The sequence below is a fragment of the Zea mays genome, chromosome 1, assembly GCF_902167145.1.
Source record: "Zea mays cultivar B73 chromosome 1, Zm-B73-REFERENCE-NAM-5.0, whole genome shotgun sequence".
NCBI lineage: Eukaryota > Viridiplantae > Streptophyta > Magnoliopsida > Poales > Poaceae > Zea > Zea mays.
In genome coordinates, this window is record NC_050096.1 from 48,137,030 (window position 1) to 48,157,151 (window position 20,122).

Below are 20,122 nucleotides of genomic sequence, written 5' to 3' on the forward strand. Positions count from 1 at the left end.
TATTATCTGGGAGACAGTACAGAAAATCTTCTTCTCCAGTCCCATTAAACACTAATGCCCCTTTCGGGTATTTCAGTTTTTGGGCATAATATTGTGCTTCCCATTTTTCTTCTTCAGAAAGTCTTTTTCCCGAAGCATGATGGATGATATAATCAATACTTTCTTTCAAAGCTTCGGGAGCAGGAGTCGCAATCTTTTCAGCTGATATTCGCTCTGTGGCCTCTTTTTCTGATGTCTTTTCTTCAATTTCGGCAGGCTTCATCTCGGCGAGCTCTGAAGGCCCAGCCTCGGTCTTAGTTGAAATTCTTATAACTTCGTTTTCTGTTTGTTTCGTCTCGGCTTCAGGTTGTGCCTTAGAAGCTTCGACAATCTTCTCTGTAGGAACAGGACTTGAATCGCTTGTTTCTAATATATCTAATACATTTACCATTCTTTTTCTCCTAGGAGTCACAACAGAGCTTATTTGAATCTTCGGCGCTATCGCCCCTGTTGGAGCACTCGCAATATCTGGCACTTTCACTGTTTCTGCAATTTCTAGTTCATCAGACTTAACAACCTTCGTTTCAATCTCCTTGGTTGGAGGTACCTTTGTTTCAACCACCTTGGCTGAAGGTACCTTCGGTTGTGCAGTCGACTCTACAGTACTCCGTGTAGTTGGGGCAGTTCCCTTTGTTTTAACAGCTGAAGAGGTCCCTTCACCAAATTCGGGTATCGTAGCCGGCTCAATGTATCGCGGCCGGTGGGTCAGAACCTTCATCTTCTTGCTCTTTGGCTCAGTTGTGATGGCTGAAGCGGCAACCTTTCCAGAAGTTGCACCCTTTCTTTTTTGCCCCCGTGGCGGATAACAATAATCAGGGTATATAAATCCAATAGCATCAAAGACCCTATTTAATCTTTTCTTTTTCCGACTCCCGAAGGCCGCAGATACTGCATTATCCTCGGTCTTGGAGTATGCCCCAAGTAATTAATCGCTAGTATTTTCAATACACTTCAGCCAATCATCGTTCGGTTCGTCAAATTTATCTCCAAACTTGAAGGTATACTTCAACCGGACCAGGCCGCCTTCGCTAGGGTTGGCAATGGTCTCCTTTGGCATTTCCCAACTGTCTATAAGCGTCCATACCCTGTAGGCTATATGTTCTTGAAGTAAGTCTCTTGTCCCAATAAAAGAGCAAACAATATTGAAGGCCCTTCGGCAGGCTTCGGCTGCCTCATCAATTTCTATCTTCGGCTTTCGGAGGCCGAAGCGGGACTAGATGGGGCGCATAATAACTTACTTAATATCTTCCCTTGCCTTCAAATCATTCTTTACATAAAACCACTCCTCCATCCAGGCTCCAGGCCACCTTTTCCGGAATGTTGGCACTGGGTGGCTTGAGCCGGAACATGCAACAAAGCTATAGCAACCAAAATTGTTATGATACTGTTCTTTACCTGTGGCCTTCGTCTCATACGAAAGTTCATGCATACTGCAAAAGCATTTTGCGCTTGGCTCTAGCCCTTGACTTCTTACAGCCCAGACAAAAATCCCCATTCTAATGATAGCTTCAGGGGTGATTTGATGAAGGTAAATCTGATATATTTTTAGTACTTCAACCACAAACCTACTCAGTGGGAATCGAAGCCCAGCTTTAAAGAAGCTTCGGAAAATCACAACTTCGTCTTCTTAGGGAGCAGGGACGACTCTGTCTCCGCCAGCCCTCACAATAGACATATCTCGAAAGTACCTTCCTCTCATGCTGTCAAGTTGACTCTGTTTGATCGTTGATTTTCCAAAAACTGCATGACTTGGTCGCCAGGGCTGATCTTCAGAATCTTCGCCTCCACTCTCCACATCATAGCTGTCACTGTCACCAGTATCTTCAGACAGGCCTTCCAAAATTTCCTTAGTAATCTTCTTTGTGTTTGTTTTTGCCATTGATTCAACAAATCCAGCAATATAAGGATTCACAGCCTTCTTCTCCTCAAAAAACTTCTCCTCTTCAGTCAACTTCGTCTCAGCAGCAATCTTCTTATCTTGAGACATCTTTTCCTCAGAAACGGTGAAAAAACGTTTTCTGACCCGAAGCCTGGAGAGCTCAAAAAACTATCAAGCGCTGGTGAGCAAAAACTATGAAATTGAGAAAATAAGGCAAATGGCACAAGTAGTGTATCAAGGGCAGTCGGTGCGAGTCTCTATTTATACGCCTAGTGCGCTCCAAATTGGAGGGCCCTGCTTGTCATTGACTGTTGCTATTCTAGCAAAGGGAAGGTGTTTTTTTGGACCTTCGGCTTAAGGCCTTCGTCCATATCGCAGTCTGAATTCGTTATCTTGACAAATTAATACTACGAGGGGCTACTGTTGGGGGCCTTCGTCCTACGAAGGTCCTCAAAAACATGATTTAACAATGTTTTCCAAGTGTGACATATGAACATGTATCTTTGGACTCAGAATAAAGGCATACATGATATGGAAAGCATGATCGTGACGAAGGTTATCGTTACTCCGAAGCTACGCGCAAAGGAGCTTCGACTCAATAATGAAGAAAGGAACCGACTTAAAAGGGAAAAGGCTATTTAGTCCCCATTGAGTTGTACAAAAGTAAATAGTGAAAATGAAGGGTATGAATGTAATTTTACACAGGCTGCGCCATGTGCCTATAAATAGATGAACAGTACCCCCGTACTGTTCACGCTGACTTGTACTCATTCTCGCGTCACGCTTGTACTTTCACTTTCTGTCAAGCCGAAGGTACAAATGTAATTTAATATTGCCTTTATTCATTTATGATTATATAATAGGAAATGTGTATGATGATGTCATATAATTGTTCACATTGATTCTTATGTTTTACATGCTTCATCTGTCGTTAATATATATATACATATATTGTGATGATGAAGGTATGTCCTTCATGACCTTCGTCCGAAGATCATTATATCCTTGGAGAAATAATGCTTCGGAGGACGAAGGGCATTATCAAATAACATGTTTTTGTGTTGCCTTGTTCTTAAGCCGAAGCATTTGAGAACAAGTCACCAACATCACGGTCATCACGCAAATGCCTTATGGCGAGAGGTAAAATGAGCATTCCATCCTCTAGTGATGATAGTAGTAGTGATGATGAAGGTGAGGGAAAGCCCTCCGTAGATGAGCTTGCAGAAGCCGTTAAATTTTTCAGGATGTTTGCACTAAGCAAAAAGCTCAACTTAAAACTTTGAAAAATAAGTTGATTAGCTCCCAAAATGATTATAAAGGTTTGCTAGAACAATTTGATACTTTTGCAAACTTAAATAGTGAGCTATCAACTAAAATTGAGCTATTAGAATCTAGTGCTCCATCCACTGCTACTGAGGATGGCCTTATTAAAAAGAATGAAAAACTTAAGGCTAAGTTAGCTAGCTCCCAAGATACTATTGAAAATTTGCTAGAGAAAATGGAAATTCTTAGCATACACAATAATGAGCTAACTACTAAGCTAGAAAACATTGGTAGCACTCCAGAAGTATCTTTGATTAAAATACCTGAAATTATTAAGAAAGATGCTTCTACTTTCTGCTTTGATTTAATTGAAGATCCTAACCCCTTCAATCAAGTTCTTGTTAAGAATGTGATTATAGAAACTTATTTGGACGAGATTGCAAAGGAAAATTAGCAATTAAAGCAAGAAGTGGCTCGCCTTGGAAAAGCCTTGTACAACAAGAAAGGCAAAGCCAAACAAATCCAACCTCCACAGGATAACACCACTGCGGGAGTGAACAAGCCTATGGAGGATGAAACTGTGATTTGCAGGTTATGCCACAAGGAAGGCCACAAGTCTTTCTAATGCAAGGCGATGACCGGGGATAAACAAAGGCAAAAGCTCAAGCAAAAGCCATCAAGCAAAATCTCCAACACCTACATCAAAAAGGTGGACAAAAAGGCTGCTACACCATATTTGATCAAGAAGAAAAAGAATGGAAAGGTGATAGCAATCAAGGCCAACAAGTAAGCCAATAAAGAAAAGGGGGGCCAAACGCATCTGGGTGCCAAAGGAAATAATCTCAACTATAAAAAGCACCAAGAAGGTTTGGATCCCAAAAGGAAAGTAAGTAGCCCGATGGACTACGGGAAATTTGGAGACTTGGCAAAGTTGGGATGTATATCATGGGATACATCATATTGGATCAAGTTTAATTGTCAAGTGGGTTAGTGAAAATTTTGGACCCAAATTTCCCACCCATGACTAAGGTAACTAGATTAATTGTATTTCTTATTTTTAGATATGCGTATCTGTTTATTTTATATCTAATTTACCTTTCATGCCTAGTATTACATTTGGTATTTATTCTTGATTAAACACATGCATATTAGGCAAATCACATGGTAGGATTGCTTATTTTCAATTCATACACTTAAGCAAACCTACATGATTTAAAATGTTTATTTGAGCACGACACATAGCTTCTTTATCACTCCATAGCAAATGATGCATCAATTGATATTTTTAAATGCTATAGGTGGTAAAACACTCATATTCTACAATTTGTATCATTTAACTTATATGTGCCAAAGTTTGGATTATAGATAATTTGCCCCTCTTAATATCAAATCATAGTGTATGTCTCCTACAAGTATTCAAAACTTGTATACACACTTTCAGGGGGAGGTTACTCTATAATCTAAGACATTGAGACTAACATCTTTTTCAAGTTTATTTTATGTGATAGTCTCATTGTAAGGAAAATGAAGTCCCCAGAGAAAGACAACACTCTTCCACTGCAAAATCTCCAAGAACTCTCATGTCTCACAAGCCTGCCATTGGTTTTCAATTGGTTCGCCATTGGTTTTCAATCGATATCTTTTGAGACCACAGTTAGTATCATTTACATGTCTTTTCCAATATTTGATTAGACTATATTTCATATCATATACTTCCTTGTTGCGAAAAATACATAAGTGGTTGAAAGGGAATTAGGCTTACACCTAGTCCCTAATTAATTTTGGTGGTTGAATTGCCCAACACAAATTTATTGGACTAACTAGTTTGCCCAAGTGTATAGATTATACAGGTGTAAAAGGTTCACACTCAGCCAATAAAAAGATAAGTTTTGGATTCAACAAAGGAGCAAAGGGCCAACCGAAGGCACCCCTGGTCTGGCGCACCGGACTGTCCGGTGTGCCACCGGACATGTCCGGTGCACCAGGGGGACTCAGAATCAAACTTGCCACCTTCGGGAATTTCCAGAGGCGACTCCGCTATAATTCACCGGACTGTCCGGTGTACACCGGACAGTGTCCGGTGCGCCATGGGAGGTCGGCCTCAGGAACTCGCTAGCTTCGGGAAACTCCAACGGCTAGTCCGCTAAAATTCACCGGACTGTCCGGTGTGCACCGGACTGTCCGGTGTAACCACGGAGCAACGGCTAGTCGGCGCCAACGGCTACCTGCGATGGCATTAAATGCGCGCTCTGCGCGCGCAGAAGGCAGGCGCGCCCATTCCGGCGCACCGGACAATGAACAGGAGTTGTCTGGTGTGCACCGGACACCCAGGCGGGCCCACAAGTCAGAAGCTTCAACGGTCAGAATCCAACGGCAGTGATGACGTGGCGGGGGCACCGGACATGTCCGGTGTGCACCGGACTGTCCGGTGCGCCATCGAGCAGACAGCCTCCCAACGGCCACATTTGGTGGTTGGGGCTATAAATACCCCAACCACCCCACCATTCATTGCATCCAAGTTTTCCACTTCCCAACTACTACAAGAGCTCTAGCATTCAATTCTAGACACACCAAATAGATCAAATCCTCTCCAAATTCCACACAACGCCAAAGTGACTAGAGAGAGTGATTTGCTTGTGTTCTTTCGAGCTCTTGCGCTTGGATTGCTTTCTTCTTTCTTGATTCATTCTTGTGATCAAACACTCACTTGTAATTGAGGCAAGAGGCACCAATTGTGTGGTGGCCCTTGCGGGAAGTTTGTTTCCCAAGTGATTGAGAAAAGAAAGCTCACTCGATCCGTGGATCGTTTGAGAGAGGGAAGGGTTGAAAGAGACCCGACCTTTGTGGCCTCCTCAACGGGGAGTAGGTTTGCAAGAACCGAACCTCGGTAAAACAAATCTCCGTGTCTCACTTGCTTATTCGCTTGGGATTTGTTTTGTGCTCTCTCTCGCGGACTCGTTTCTTGATTACTAACGCTAACCCCGGCTTGTAGTTGTGTTTATATTTGTAAATTTCAGTTTCGCCCTATTCACCCCCCCTCTAGGCGACTATCAATTGGTATCAGAGCCCGGTGCTTCATTAGAGCCTAACCGCTCGAAGTGATGTCGGGAGATCACGCCAAGAAGGAGATGGAGACCGGCGAAAAGCCCACTACAAGCCACGGGAGCACTTCTTCGGAAGAGTCCCGCGCCAAGAGGAAGGAGAAGAAGAAGAGCTCCTCCAACAAAGGGAAGGAGAAGCAATCTTCTTCTCACCACAAAGAGAAGAAGGAGAAATCCTCTTCTCACAAGTCGCATCGGAAAGGCGACAAGCACAAGAGGATGAGGAAGGTGGTCTACTACGAGACCGATACTTCATCACCATCGACCTCCGACTCCGATGCGCCGTCCGTCACTTCTAAGCGCCAAGAGCGCAAGAAGTATAGTAAGATTCCCCTACGCTACCCTCGCATTTCTAAGCATACACCTTTACTTTCCGTCCCATTAGGCAAACCACCAACTTTTGATGGTGAAGATTACGCTAGGTGGAGCGATTTAATGCGATTTCATCTAACCTCGCTCCACAAAAGCATATGGGATGTTGTTGAGTTTGGTGCACAGGTACCGTCCGTAGGGGATGCGGACTATGATGAGGATGAGGTGGCCCAAATCGAGCACTTCAACTCTCAAGCTACAACCATACTCCTTGCTTCTCTAAGTAAGGAGGAATACAACAAAGTACAAGGGTTGAAGAATGCAAAGGAGATTTGGGACCTACTCAAGACCGCGCACGAAGGTGATGAACTCACCAAAATCACCAATCGGGAAACGATCGAGGTGGAGCTCGGTCGCTTCCGTCTTCGCCAAGGGGAGGAGCCACAAGACATGTACAACCGGCTCAAGACCTTGGTGAACCAAGTGCGCAACCTCGGGAGCATAAAGTGGGATGATCACGAGGTGGTTAAGGTTATTCTTAGATCACTCATTTTCCTTAACCCCACTCAAGTTCAATTAATTCGTGGTAATCCTAGGTATACTAAAATGACCCCCGAGGAAGTTATCGGGAATTTTGTGAGCTTTGAATGCATGATCAAAGGCTCCAAGAAAATCAACGAGCTTGATGAACCCTCCACGTCCGAAGCTCAACCGGTGGCATTTAAGGCGACGGAGGAGAAGAAGGAGGAGTCTACACCAAGTAGACAACCAATTGACGCCTCCAAGCTCGATAATGAGGAGATGGCTTTAATCATCAAAAGCTTTCGCCAAATCCTCAAGCAACGGAGAGGGAAAGACTACAAGTCCCGCTCCAAGAAGGTGTGCTACAAGTGTGGTAAGCCCGGTCACTTTATAGCTAAATGTCCATTATCAAGTGACAGTGACAGGGATAACGACAAGAAGGGCAAGAGGAGGGAAAAGAAGAGATACTACAAGAAGAAGGGCGGCGATGCCCATGTGTGCCGCGAGTGGGACTCCGACGAGAGCTCCACCGACTCCTCCGACGACGAGGACGCCGCCAACATCGCCGTCACCAAGGGACTCCTCTTCCCCAACGTCGGCCACAAGTGCCTCATGGCAAAGGACGGCAAAAGGAAGAAGGTAAAATCAAGATCCTCCACTAAATATGAAACCTCTAGTGATGAGGATGATGCTTGCAATGAGGAGGATAACTTGCGCGTTCTTTTTGCCAACCTTAACATGGAACAAAAGGAAAAATTAAATGAATTAGTTAGTGCTATTCATGAGAAGGATGATCTCTTGGATTCCCAAGAGGACTTCCTAATTAAAGAAAACAAGAAACATGTTAAGGTTAAAAATGCTTTTGCTCTAGAAATAGAAAAATGTCAAAAACTATCTAGTGAGCTAAGCACTTGCCGTGAGATGATTGACAACCTTAGAAATGAAAATACTAGTTTAAATGCTAAGGTTGATTCACATGCTTGTAATGTTTCAATTCCCAATCTTAGAAATGATAATGATGATTTGCTTGCTAAGATTGAAGAGTTGAACATTTCTCTTGCTAGCCTTAGAATAGAAAATGAAAATTTGATTGCTAAGGCTAAAGATTTTGATGTTTGCAATATTACTATTTCTAACCTTAGAAGTGAAAATGAATTATTACATGCTAAGGTTGTAGAATTAAAAACTTGCAAACCCTCTACATCTAATGTTGAGCATGTTTCCATTTGTACTAGATGTAGAGATGTTGATATTAATGCTATTCATGATCACATGACTTTAATTAAACAACAAAATGATCATATAGCAATATTAGATGCTAAAATTGCCGAGCATAACTTAGAAAATGAAAAGTTTAAATTTGCTAGAAGTATGCTCTATAATGGGAGACGCCCCGGCATTAAGGATGGCATTGGCTACCAAAGGGGAGACAATGTCAAACTTAGTTCCCCTCCTAAAAGATTGTCAAACTTTGTTAAGGGCAAAGCTCCTATGCCTCAAGATAACGAGGGTTACATTTTATACCCTGCCGGTTATCCTGAGGACAAAATTAAGAGAATTCATTCTAGGAAGTCTCACTCTGGCCCTAACCATGCTTTTATGTATAAGGGTGAGACATCTAGTTCTAGGCAACCAACCCGTGCTAAGTTGCCTAAGAAGAAAATTCCTAGTGCATCAAATGAACATAGTCTTTCATTTAAAACCTTTGATGCATCTTATGTGCTAACTAACAAATCCGGCAAGGTCATTGCCAAGTTTGTTGGGGGCAAACACAAGGGGTCAAAGACTTGTGTTTGGGTACCCAAAGTTCTTGTTTCTAATGCCAAAGGACCCAAAACAGTTTGGGTACCTAAAGTCAAGAACTAAATTTGTTTTGTAGGTTTATGCATCCGGGGGCTCAAGTTGGATACTCGACAGCGGGTGCACAAACCACATGACAGGGGAGAAGAAGATGTTCTCCTCATATGAGAAAAACAAGGATCCCCAACGAGCTATCACATTCGGGGATGGAAATCAAGGTTTGGTCAAAGGCTTGGGTAAAATTGCTATATCCCCTGACCATTCCATTTCAAATGTTTTTCTTGTAGATTCTTTAGATTACAACTTGCTTTCTGTTTCTCAATTATGTCAAATGGGCTACAACTGTCTATTCACTGATGTAGGTGTCACTGTCTTTAGAAGAAGTGATGATTCAATAGCATTTAAGGGTGTGTTAGAGGGTCAGCTATACTTAGAAGATTTTGATAGAGCTGAACTCGACACATGCTTAATTGCTAAGACTAACATGGGTTGGCTCTGGCACCGCCGACTAGCTCATGTTGGGATGAAGAATCTTCATAAGCTTCTAAAGGGAGAACACATTTTAGGATTAACAAATGTTCATTTTGAGAAAGACAGGATTTGTAGCGCATGCCAGGCAGGGAAGCAAGTTGGAGCCCATCATCCACACAAGAAATCCTTTACCAGACTTAGGCATGAGCTCAATATTCTTGATTCTCGCAACTTCTTTTGCTAGATTGCACACATAGCTCATTTATATACCTTTGATCATGTCTCTTTCATATGCTATGACTAATGTGTTTTCAAGTCTATTTCAAACCAAGTCATAGGTATATTGAAAGGGAATTGGAGTCTTCGGCGAAGACAAAGGCTTCCACTCCGTAACTCACCCTTCGCCGTCGCTCCAAGCCACTCTCCATCCTTGGGGGAGAGAGCAAAAGGACTTCATCTTTGGTATAATCTTAACTCATTTGTTTATGACCAAAGGGGAAGAGTTTACTTCGAGGGCTCTAATGATTCCGTTTTTGGCGATTCATGCCAAAGGGGGAGAAAGTAAGAGCCCAAAGCAAAAGGACCGCACCACCACCTAATTTCCAAAATAATTGTGTCACCTTGATTATCAATTTGGTATCTTCTTGTGTTCTAAAGAGGGAGAAAGTAGTATTTCAAAATTAATTCATCAAAACCCTCTTGAACACTAAGAGGAGGATTTTATTTAGGGGGAGTTTTGTTTTAGTCAAAGGAAAAGCATTTGAAACAGGGGGAGAAAATTTCAAATCTTGAAAATGCTTTGCAAAATTCTTATTCACTACCTTTGACTATTTGTAAAAGAACTTTGAAAAGGATTTACAAAAGAGTTTGCAAAAACAAAACATGTGGTGCAAACGTGGTCCAAAATGTTATATAAGAAAGAAACAATCCATGCATATCTTGTAAGTATTTATATTGGCTCAACTCCAAGCAACCTTTACACTTACATTATGCAAACTAGTTCAATTATGCACTTCTATATTTGCTTTGGTTTGTGTTGGCATCAATCACCAAAAAGGGGGAGATTGAAAGGGAATTAGGCTTACACCTAGTCCCTAATTAATTTTGGTGGTTGAATTGCCCAACACAAATTTATTGGACTAACTAGTTTGCCCAAGTGTATAGATTATACAGGTGTAAAAGGTTCACACTCAGCCAATAAAAAGATAAGTTTTGGATTCAACAAAGGAGCAAAGGGCCAACCGAAGGCACCCCTGGTCTGGCGCACCGGACTGTCCGGTGTGCCACCGGACATGTCCGGTGCACCAGGGGGACTCAGAATCAAACTTGCCACCTTCGGGAATTTCCAGAGGCGACTCCGCTATAATTCACCGGACTGTCCGGTGTACACCGGACAGTGTCCGGTGCGCCATGGGAGGTCGGCCTCAGGAACTCGCTAGCTTCGGGAAACTCCAACGGCTAGTCCGCTAAAATTCACCAGACTGTCCGGTGTGCACCGGACTGTCCGGTGTAACCACGGAGCAACGGCTAGTCGGCGCCAACGGCTACCTGCGATGGCATTAAATGCGCGCTCTGCGCGCGCAGAAGGCAGGCGCGCCCATTCCGGCGCACCGGACAATGAACAGGAGTTGTCCGGTGTGCACCGGACACCCAGGCGGGCCCACAAGTCAGAAGCTTCAACGGTCAGAATCCAACGACAGTGATGACGTGGCGGGGGCACCGGACATGTCCGGTGTGCACCGGACTGTCCGGTGCGCCATCGAGCAGACAGCCTCCCAACGGCCACATTTGGTGGTTGGGGCTATAAATACCCCAACCACCCCACCATTCATTGCATCCAAGTTTTCCACTTCCCAACTACTACAAGAGCTCTAGCATTCAATTCTAGACACACCAAATAGATCAAATCCTCTCCAAATTCCACACAACGCCAAAGTGACTAGAGAGAGTGATTTGCTTGTGTTCTTTCGAGCTCTTGCGCTTGGATTGCTTTCTTCTTTCTTGATTCATTCTTGTGATCAAACACTCACTTGTAATTGAGGCAAGAGGCACCAATTGTGTGGTGGCCCTTGCGGGAAGTTTGTTTCCCAAGTGATTGAGAAAAGAAAGCTCACTCGATCCGTGGATCGTTTGAGAGAGGGAAGGGTTGAAAGAGACCCGGCCTTTGTGGCCTCCTCAACGGGGAGTAGGTTTGCAAGAACCGAACCTCGGTAAAACAAATCTCCGTGTCTCACTTGCTTATTCGCTTGGGATTTGTTTTGTGCTCTCTCTCGCGGACTCGTTTCTTGATTACTAACGCTAACCCCGGCTTGTAGTTGTGTTTATATTTGTAAATTTCAGTTTCGCCCTATTCACCCCCCCTCTAGGCGACTATCAGTGGTTCACTCACATTCTGTTACCTATGCATAAGGGAAGTTAGTCTATTCAAATCATGTCTTGCACCTCTAATTTTCACATGCTTTTTCCTAAGTAGAAGATCTCTGTCACGGGGAGTATTTCTTCGTCTCTAAAAAGGGGGAGAAATTTCTTTCTAAAGAGAACACTCATTTAGGGGGAGTTTCTATTTCATGGTTCAACTGGTACCCAACATGTGGTTTAATTTAGTATCCTACAATTGGTATCAATTGACAAAATTCTTTATGAGGGCAAGTCTTATTTACTTCCTACATGCTTTTAATGTCTTCCTTTTCGGTGGTTAATGCTAAAGGGGGAGAAGTTTAGGGACCAAAGCAATGAAAAATGTATCAAACACCAAACACCACGAAATTTAAAATTTTAAAATCTGCAAGTGGCTTTTCAAGTGGTTTTGGTTATTTGGTCCAAAAATAGGAAGTAAGTGAATTATGACGTTAGGGGGAGGCTTAAGTCCATAATATCACATTTTGGGGACAAACATGCATCCTAGCAAGTAGATTGCATATTTTCAAATACTTGTATTATTTGCTTGCTTTGGTTGTGTTGTCATAAATCACCAAAAAGGGGGAGATTGTAAGGAAAATGGACCCTGAGCCATTTGGCTAATTGAGTTTTGATGTTTGATGATTAACACAATCCGTGAACTAATAAGATTTCTAGTGTTTGTGTTTATAGTTCACATGATGCTAGAATTACTTGGACTAAGGAATTGAGGAAAACAACACCTCAAAAGAAGACATTAAGAAGATCAAAGAAAAGTCCAAGAATGAAGATGTGTGTTGCCTGCGGACTGTCTGTGCGAGGAGCACCGGACTGTCCGGTGGCACACCGGACTGTCCGGTGCCCACACGCCGGACTGTCCGGTGCACCAGGGAACTCAGCCCCAACGGCTAGTTCCAGGTGGCACCCTGAGGGAAGACCACCAGACTGTCCGGTGTGAAGTTTGGACTGTCCGGTGTGAAAGCCTGCGACGCCAACGGTCACCTGCTCTGACATGGTAACGGCTAGGCGCACCGGACAAGGAACAGTGTGCTGTCCGGTGCACCATCGGACTGTCCGGTGCACCACCGAACTGTCCGGTGTGCCGCAGAAAGCAACATCTTTCCTCCAACGGCTACAATTGTGTTTGGGGCTATAAATACATCCCCAACCGGCCATTTCCATGTGTGGGAGCCCAAGAGACATACCAAGGCATACAATAGACATTCCAAGTGCTCTTACACCCATGTGCTTAATAGAATCACTCGGTGATTAGCATATGTGCTTTGCGAAGTGCTTAGGTTAGTTAGACCGCTCTAGCGCTTGCTCTAGGTGAACCCTAGTTAGTTGAGTGAGTTTAGATAAACCACACAACCCCTCGGCTCTTGCGCAAGTCGTTGTAATTGTACCGAGTGGGGCGAGAGTCTTGCGAGATCGTGACAACCGCGTTTGTGTCACGGCCGCCACCGTGTACCAGAGGGTCTGAGGCCCGCGGCGTTTCGACCGGAAGCTCGATAGTGGAGACGGCGGGGAGCGTCCGAGAGGAGCCGAAAGCGGAGCACCACTTGCGCGTGGAAAAGGCCCGCGACTCTCTACGGAGTTACTCGACCGAGGTGCTTGGCCCTCGCATGGGCTTCCCTTTGCGTAGGGGCACCAACGAGGATTAGTCGGGACCTTGCGCGGTTCCGGATACCTCGGTAAAAATATCAGCGTCATCCATGAGAGTTTGCATCTCTACCTTGCTCTTTAAGTTTCCGCATTTATATTAAGCATTTAAATTTCAATCTTGTATTCATACTTATATAGTGTAGATTGAAACTTAGCCATTGCGGTAGAGATAGCAACACTTAGACAAAACCTTGTTTGCACATTCTAGTTTGATTATTTGCATAGGTTTTGCTCTAGGGATTTATTTGTGGCCTAGTTTAGCGAAAGTTTTAGAAGTCCTAATTCACCCCCCCACTTAGGCGTCACCCATTTCCTACAGTATGCTTGTAGCTCTGACTCAATGCTTAGACTTGCTCGACGGGGGATTTGGTCGTCCGCTTCGCCTCACAGACTCGCTCACGCGAGGGACTTGGTCGTCCACTCCGTCTCGCAGACTTTCTCGGGGGGGGGGGGGGGGGGGGGGGGGGCTTGGTCGGATGGGCCGCTCTTGAGGAGTTTCCCGGGCTTTCTTTGGACACCCCGTTCCTGAGTGCCCAACAGTACTGGTACTTTGCTATAAGCGGCAATAAAATATCGAGGGACTTTTTATTATATGCATATTTACATTGAAATGGGTGTGAACATAGAGTACTGTATTATCTTCATACATAATACACAACATATGAGAGGATTAACTCACACAATTCAAGAAATATTACACACCAACATTCAAACTATATAGCCAATGAACAAATCTCAAATCTGGTTTGCTACTAATTTCTATTACATCCATACCTATTGCAACACATATAAGAGGGCAAACTTACTAATTTTCCCATAAATTATACAATCAACCATAAATATCAAGAAATCTAAAGAAAAAAGTACTATTCAACTCTATTATATAAGAGGATGAACTTGCTAGCCTTTTTTGTACTTAAATGAGTAAAATCTTCAACAATTTTTCGAAAAAATGAAGTGCACCTCCTGTCTTTTTAGCTTATTTTTTTCTCGAAAGGTCTTTTTAGCTTATGGCAACACGAACAGAGAGCTCATTTGTGTTCTTGGCACCAGCTCGAGGAAGGAGGGGGTTTATACAGCAGGAGTATTAGTACCAGCTAGTAATTCTAATCGATACTAATGTCAAGGCTTACCGATGGGTGGTTTTATCCGGTACTAATAGTATTAGGGCATGTTTGTTTCAGCTTATAAATTATATAATCTAGATTATAATCTAAATTATATAATACAGATTATAATCTAGATATATTATAATCCATATGTAGTTGTTTGGTAGTTTAGATTATACAAATGTAGACTATTCACAAAGACAACAATACCCTTATTGTTTATTTGAGGTGAGAAAAGAAGGATGACATATATTGTAATTTCTATTTACATAATCATGGGTAGTGGATCTTTTGCCAAAATAATCTCAAATAAGCTAGTCTTGAGGAGATTACGAGATTATCATAATCTGGGGTTTAGATTATATAATCTGAACCTATAATCTAGGTGTTTGTTTAACTATTGGATTATTTGCGCTGGATTATATAATCTGGAGAGATTATAATCTGAAACAAACAGGACCTTAGTACCGATTTTTGCGTCTTCAGTGAAATCTTGACATTAGTAGCGATTGCAATATTGAAGCTCTGAGCAGTTAAAACCGGTGCCGAAAACTGTTGACCGGGCTTCTTTTCCTTCAGTTAAGTACCGGTTCTTAGGAAACTGGTCATGAAATTAAGGGCCGGAATCCTTGCTCCCTAATAGTAGATGAAAATTAGTCATATTACATACTGAACCACTTCACTGTAACCGGAGGAGGACCAAACATTTCTCTGCAACTGGAGAAACACCAAACATGACGGCCACCATTAATGTAAACACAGCTGTGGTTCATTCATCCGGTCAACTCCCGATCACCAGGCTGCATGTAGGACAAAAAAAAACTCGTGGGTGCAGGGGTGGCCACTGCCCACTGGCCAGCAACGACGACGAGCTCCCACGCTAGCCTGCCGCGAAGTGACCATCTCTCTCCTGTCCCCGGACCAGTGGGCCGGAGGCGCACCGCATGGCCGCGGTTCCGGACGGTGGCGGACGATTTTGATCACCGTGGGTGCGGGTGGGGCCAAGAAATTAATTGGTTACAAAGTCTTTAGGATATGTACAGTGCTATTTAATGTAGATGCACTTTAGGTGTTTAAGTGTTTGGATGGAGGGACGATGAAAGATGAAGAAGGATAAGATGAGATCATTTTAACTTGACCCGCGTTTGATTTCGAGGTCGAGATTCAGGGTTAAAGAATATTCTTCAAAAATGGTGGATAAGGTCATCCCTCAAAAAATAAGAGACGGGGTCAGCCTAGGGTTGAACCCGTCCCATCCCTCGTTGGCACCGAACCAAACACTATCTAAAGGGAGGGGAGAATTACCAGTGTGTCATTGAAAATTATACTCATTCCTTGTATGCCATTGGCCCCACATGTCATACACAAAAAAAATTCTCTATTGCCACTTAAAGGCACACAAGGAATGGTTATAAATTCTGATGGCACATAGGGAATTTTTCCTTAAAGGGGGCATTTGCAAAAAAACGTAGAGCCATCTCTCCGTGAATAGACACCTCTGGCTCGTAACCCAAATAGCAACAGACGTCCCACTTTCCATTGTACGAATTTGTGGTCTGTTATATCATCTGATGTTGTATAAGTGCATTTACTTCTGTATTTATTAATAAACTATATTTATAGACACTCCACTGTATAATAGTCTCTTAGTTGTCTCTTGTGTTTAGAGAACTGTTTTAGTGTCTCTCCACTATACTATACATGCCCTTAGCTACCTGATATTTTTTATCAAGAATGGTCATTGTAGTACACGTTAGGGAATGTACAGTTGTGTTTAATGTAGATGCTCTTGAGATGTTTAAACGGGGTATTTACAAAAAAACGGGGAGCCGTCTCTCCGCGATGAGACGTCTCTGGCTCGTAACCCAAGTAGCAACAGATGCCTCACTTCTCACTTTACGAATTTGTCGTCTGTTCTATCGATCCGATGATGTACACACACATTTACTTTTGTATTTATTAATACAATATATTTATAAACATTCCATTAGGGCATGTACAACACATTAATTGACGGGTCTCTTGAGGAGTCTCTAGGGTGTTAAGTGTAAAAAATCAAGAGACGGGCTCTTCGCGAAGAGCTCGTCTCTTCACGACTTTCTATACACACTATCTCTAAACTGCATTAATGTTTTAGGACCTCAGGCTTGTATGGTGCAGTTTCTTAACCGTCTCTTATACATAGAAAACCGAGCAAGAGGATCTAGGTTATACATACCCTTATATAATAGTGTTTCTTAGTTGTCTCTTGTGCTTAGAGAAACCGTTTTAGTATCTCTTTGCTATATATGCCCTTAAACATGTTAGTGTCATCGGAAAGCGCGCCCCGCGTCCTTTCGGGGACGGCATGCATCATGTATTCATATCTCTCCGTTGATGGAGAAAGCCATTAATGTAAACCGCCACATGCTTTCATCAGCGATTAAGGCGTGATGCTGTCTGCCTGCTGAATGATGATGATGACACTTGCAACTTGCCGGACACTTTGGCGTGTAGTAGTAACTGGCCAACAGGATCGCCCGGGGTCATGGAATCTGCAGATTCTGTTTGCATCTCCGTCGTTTCTCATAATGGCGTTGGTCAATCATTTTCCCCATCATGGAGCAAGTGAGTCTGCCAAGTTTTGCATCCACCACCCCAGATCCAACTCGTACGTTTCTCCCTGCCGTAGCCGTACAATGGAGTATCATACGTAGTGCGCCGTTTGATCGTCATGTCACTATTTTACGAGGACATAAAACAAAGTTGTTAGCGAGAAACGTCTGATCGGTTTACATGGACAAGGTCATTGTAGTAGGAATACTTCCTTCTGGTCGCTAAAGTGTGATATGCTTCGACTCAATACCCGGTACCGGCTCCAAACTCAACTTTGGCCAGTAACATCTAGGTGTCGTTTGGTTTATATATTGGTAACATAACGAGTAATCGATAACATTAAATTATATTTGTCGATACCCTGTATCAGGGGTACCCTCTACTACAGGATGAAGGCGCCGCACCCGTGCAACACCTCAAGACCACACGGAGAATGGCGCCCAACCCAACCGCATGGACAGGTCCAGGAGCGCCACGTGGCAAGGAAAGGGAGTACACCCCAGTATTCATCGACGGGCCCGGACCCCTACAGAAGGACATCGGACACATATACATACAAGTCGAGAGCCCCCAGGAAGGCACGCCAGGGGGCCCCAGTCCCTCTCGGGGTAGGGTCCGTGCCTTAGCAAGGTCCCGGGACGAGGACCCTGGCATGAGTAGGGGTCCGATGCCAGCACGTGTCCAGGCCTTGCCTTGCGCTCCCTGCTGCTATCGCGTGGCTTGTGGCCCGTGACATAAGCCAACGGGCCGAGCCTGACGTAAGGCCCATAAAGCCATGCAGCCTCTGCATTTATTGCGGAGAGGACGCGCCGCCTGCCACCACGCTGACGGGCGACGCGCCCTCCCAACATTTAATGTGTCCTGTTCAATCTGCTGGCACACGACGTCTGGGTCATCCAGCAGGTGGCGCGCCTGACCGGTCTGTTGACGAACAGTACGCCCGTGCCGAGCAGCGCACTGTACCCATCATCCCTTCTGCAAGAAGCCTCCCCTGCACGCCGTGGATACACAAGATCTCGGATGTCAGGGCGCTGGAAGAGTGCCCCAGCAGCAAATATTTGTGGCTCCAAGTGCTATATTCGTTATGTCCCTGGGCCCGCATGTCGGGCCCAGTATCTTTGTGCATGCCCCCCTTCAGCTATAAAAGGGGAGGCATGCGGCGTTACAAGGCAGATCCAATCTTAGACTCACAACTTCATCCAAGCTCTCAAGCAATACATTACACAGTGGAGTAGGGTATTACGCTCCGGCGGCCCGAACCACTCTAAACCCTTGTGTGCTTTCGTGTGTTCATCCACCAATCTCGTAGCAAGCAAAACGCTTAGGCCCCTCCTCTCTTTAGGATTTAGGGCGGGTGCAATCCGCCACCCGGCCGGAGAGATTTACCCTCTGACATTTGGCGCGCCAGGTAGGGGCTAGGCTTGAAGTTTTTGCTTGTTTTCTCGCTCAGCATGATGGTGCGAATCATCGAGCACCGCGCCAAAACTTCAGAAGATTTGGCGATGGAGCAAGAAGTTGCGTCCTCCGCGCCGTGAGTACCCGACCGCCCTGAATCTGGGGATGCTGCTGTGCACGCCGTGCAGCAGCACACACCTGCACTGGAGTCCCGGACTCCGTCAAGGGCAGCGCCTACGGCATTATCTGCCACCAGGGAGTTGCTACGTCACCCCCTAGCTCCACGGCTTCACCGGGGGGCCATGAAGCAGTGGCGCTACTCGGTATGGCGCATTCTACCTCGGCCAGGTCCAGGCCTCGGTCATCCTGGCGCCAACGCGAAGCGACGGCGTCTGTGCGCTCGCCTTCCGTAAGGGGTGCACAGACTGACGACCTCCGGGCAGAACTCAACCGCAGACGTACGGGAGAGGACGCCCGGATCTCTTTGGAAAGGGCACGCGAGCGCCGCCAAAACATCAAGGGCCGCAACCTCGATCAAGACTTTGCTGCGGCAACTCCGCAGACACCAATGGGCACCCGGTCCCAAACGGGTGTCCCCTTGGCCGGCGTGGGTTGCGCCGCCCTCGCGGACCATCTTCGCGTGGCGTCATGGCCGCCCAAGTTCCGGCCGCACCTACCGGGAAAATATGATGGAACATCAAACCCATCGGAGTTCCTGCAGGTGTACGTCACCGCTATCACGACAGCAGGTGGAAACACCGCTGTGATGGCAACGTATTTTCACGTCGCCTTGTCTGGACCTGCCCAGACATGGCTCATGAACCTCGCCCCAGGCTCGATCTACACCTGGGAAGAGCTCTGCGCACGGTTCATTGCAAACTTCGCCAGCGCTTACCAACAGCATGGTGTGGAGGTCCACCTCCATGCAGTGAGGCAGGAGCCCGGGGAGACCCTCCGGACGTTTATCTCCTGCTTCACCAAGGTACGAGGCACTATACCTCGTATTTCCGATGCCTCCATCATCACGGCCTTCTGACAGGGGGTACGCGACAAAAAGATGTTGGAGAAGCTGGCCACGCATGATGTGGAAACCGTCCCCACTCTCTTTGCTCTGGTTGACAAGTGCGCCAGAGCCGCCGAGGGCCGTGCATGGCACTCGGCCCCACACGCCGGGGCTGCCCAGTCGGGCGGCCCGGGTGCCGTCCCCCGGGACAAGAAGAAGAAAAAGAAGAAGGATCGCGACTACCAGAAGTTGCGGTCCACCGCTCTGGTCATTGCAGCTACGACCGGGGGCCGGGGCGACTGCAACAAACGCCCACGACCGCAAAGGGGTAATAGCGGCTCGTGCCCTGTACACCCCAATGGTCGCCACAGCGCCGCGGAGTGTCGTGAGATCATTGATCTCACGAGACGTGTCAGCGAGCGGCGCGAGCAGTCTTCTAAGGACGGCTCCCCACCTCGCCGCCGTCCTGGCAAGGAAAAGGTCGACGGCGGCGAGGTAGCCGCGGCTGAGCAAGACCTCGGGTATCAGTCACCTGAGGGGGACCTAAAGGACGTCTTCACTAGAGACTCCC